This window comes from Diprion similis, chromosome 6 (assembly GCF_021155765.1).
Source record: "Diprion similis isolate iyDipSimi1 chromosome 6, iyDipSimi1.1, whole genome shotgun sequence".
Lineage (NCBI taxonomy): Eukaryota > Metazoa > Arthropoda > Insecta > Hymenoptera > Diprionidae > Diprion > Diprion similis.
The window spans coordinates 18,283,109-18,286,914 of NC_060110.1; positions in this window are offsets into that span (position 1 = coordinate 18,283,109).

A 3,806-nucleotide genomic window follows, 5' to 3' on the forward strand; every position below is an offset into this window, starting at 1 on the left:
TACACACAACATTGTTCTAGTATACTATTGTGTGGTACTTTTTATTAATTACTAGACGCTTGCCACAAAATACCTTTCAAATTTGAGAGTATCGCAATAATTTTATTTGACTAAAAGCAATACAACTTTGTAGTATTTTGATATGAATACTCTCAGGTAAATGTAAATCGTGATTTGACTTATTGTCAGCAAAATCAATAACTCGTGTTACGCAACTCCTAGCTATCACTGATGCCTAAATACTTAAATTTCTGTGACACGTGCATGCCAGTACTTATCTTCATCTTCATCATTAACTGCTGTGATTCTCTGATAAATTCCTCAGTTTCAATCAAATGAACCAATTAAGCAAACACAAGGAAAACGTCATTTAATATATGTAGAGGAGTGATTTAATTCAGTTTAGTTATATATACGTTATGTGAATTCATTTGAAATAACATACTATAATGTGAAGGAGCCTCGTGTTACCTTTTTCATGATGGACTAGGAGTGAGCGTAGGGATTTGTTTAGCATTATTCCCAGAGCTATAAATTGAAGTGATGAAAACGAAATTGATTGAAATTAGCAAACGGCCGGCGCTTACGTAGTTCGGGGTAGGGTAGATATAGACGATTGGACGAACGCATTGTCCAAAGTCGCGCGGGGGTGGGCGTGCCTTGAGATGCCTCACTCTGACACAAACAATAATCATATCTATAAATAATAAAATTAATAATTAATTTATTAAGTAATTATAAATAAAAACAGTGTGACTGCAGAAGAATGGTCCTAGCTCTTTGAAAATCTTGAATCTTGTTAAATAAATTCAAAAGATTTTAAATACAATTAGAAAGACACAAAAATCTCGTCGGTATGCAATTTGTATACAAATTTATAGATTGTACCCCAAATGTGACATCTCATTATCGGGCATTACGAGTATTCATTTATTATTCTAATTAAATCACATTAACTAAAAAATATCTCTGCATAAGATACTGGAGTGTATGCCGATCTATGCTTTGATGTTTTTTAGCTATTGTGATGCAATTTATTTATAAAGATGCTAAATTTTCTGACTAGAAACCTTTTCATGTCCCACTGGTAACAGAATTAGCTTGCTGTGGCGTTCAGCTGTTCTGTGGATAGGAGAAATTTTTCCATCCACAATTTGCCAGCTATTAATTAAATCAATTAATGATCAATACCAAAAAAAATGCATACCAATTATATTATAATTATAATGAATTAAATAATATTATTACTGATTAATGAATAATAATATTAATAAAATAATGGAAACGATAACACGTGCATATACATAATAATATATTATATTTAACTATTGCAAATTGTTGTTACATCGCTACTTGTGTGTATTTTGTACAAAGTATCCGATTTTTATTTATTTTTCTTTTTTTGCCAAAAAAAAGTGAATGAATCATAAGAAGACGAGAATGAAGTTAACTTGTAATGTAATATGATAATGTTATTATTAATTATGTCTAAAGAATTATCATTGTATTACCAAATATTGACGGTTTTAGATACATGGATTGACCGCTATGCACGTGGCACGATGCTCGAAAGAATTCATTTTGTCAATTCGAGTAGTGACATAGTGTAAGCATATTTTTGCGCTGTTTTAAATTTGAAAATCTATCTTTGCTCTTAATTATATGACAGCGTTTAGACTTCATAATGGATGTTCATCCTGGATAATATTATATATTTCCTTCAACTGCATCAGATACGGTTGGACAAGGTCGTGTGTTAATTGACAGCAAAAAAACTCATTATGCCACTACTCTAAGAAAAGATTAAGCCATTGACTTCCCCCATGGTCTGGTCTTGACGTTGACATAAAAAATGTGTTTTTAGTGTGAATACATAGGTAGAATTTTTTTCCACTATTGCGTAACTCATCCAAGCAAAGACCAGAGTATAGATATTATATCGAGCAACATGCTACCAAATTAATAGTGTTTGTGGTGATAATACTGATTCTACAATAATTAGGTATTCGTTCAGACAAAGTATTATTCGAGAGCGAAATTCAGTTGAATCAGATAATCGGGGAGTGAATAATATGTTTAGTTTATTTTCAGTGGGACCTAATCTAATTGCCTTTTGGTACTGCAGATCACGTATTCACAACAGTCTGTATTAAAGTTTTTTCAACAATGTTGATTTTCAAAACCTGTTTTTAAGCTTTCACAGCTCAAGTCATCGCTTTCTACACAAATTTTGATGACCCGATTTCTGATTTATACTAAATCTAGCAGTGATATTCATTGGCTCGTGTATTGTACGGTATCCAGTGGAAACGTGACAAAGGCATTTCAAACTGTTGTTTTGTTGATTTCCCATTAAGGTTTTGATTCAAAGAAACGGGTGCTTTATTTAATAATAGTAATAAATTATCTATCAGAATTAAATGCAACGTCCAATAATTTTTACGTTTGTGTCGACAGAATTATGATTCATATCGTAGGTTTCTTCTAAAAATACAATCTACGAACCTTAGACTCTCTGTAGGGTTCGAATACGTAATATTAGTTAGCATTCTCTAGTGTTAACACTAAAACCCATAGAAAGCTATAGTATTATTCAATAATAACGAGGATGCCAACGCCAACTATGTTTGATATTTGACCTTGTGCTTAGTTTTCTATGGATCAACAAATGAAAATCGAATCCTTGTTAGCCAAATGAGAAATGAAGAGAAAAAAATTAATAACAAGAATACAATGTTATTATAAACAATAACTTATTAAAAGAAACTTGTTTGTTGTTACTTGTGTGACACCTCGTATATCATGCTTTATACGTTTATGTTAATGATCTGAGAAACAAATTTTATGACAGTTTCTATAATGTTTTGAATCACTTATTGCATTTTTCATCTAAAAAGATATAAAATTGTTGAAACTGAAAATATTGTAATATGTTATGGGATAAAAGTGTCTTGATGCAGTGCAATTAATCAATTGTATCTACGTTTTGAAAGTTATGTCATCTCAATAAGGGTTTATAATTACTCTTCTACACATTTACAAGAAATGTGGAGTTTTATCAGATAGTAAAATAACGCTCCATCAAACTTTAAATCTTTCGCAAAATCGTAGACAGTGCATAAAAGCAACGAGCATAGCTACAATCGACTCTTCTGTAATGGAACTGAATATATTTTAATTTGAACATTTCATGCAACAATCTGATGCGTTTCTATCATTATAATAAAAATTGATTGATTGCATTATACCCAACATGCGTCCCTATCTTAGCCCTCTAGAAATTTAATCACCACATTTCTTGGGTCCTGTTTCATTGAAAATTCATGAACAAAAGTTACTTATAATAGCACAATCTGAAACTATGTAGATAATTTCATTTGACGTTTAAATAACAATGGCAAAGGACAATATAATAAGATATTCATTTATTTGCAATCTTTGCTATGATTGATCTAGAATGTATATTATTAAGTGAGAGTTGAGTTACAAAAAAAAACTGAAAACACGATCAAACAATAATAAAATAAGTTACTATATGTGGTCAAGTTTATCATCCTGAGTGAATATCCTAGACCTGCAGATATTTTATACTAAGATGTATAAATCAGTTTGTTTTTCAAACTTACGTTGCATGATTAAATTTTGATTTCTAAGTGTTCCTTCGAGTTTCATCATATAGTTATAAAATAATTTTTTCCAACTGAACAAACTTGCAACCACCGTTTATTAAATTATACTGGCCAACTTATCATCAAGTATAAGTATAAGATTCTGAAAGATTGCAAGAGATTATTTTCGCACTGTTG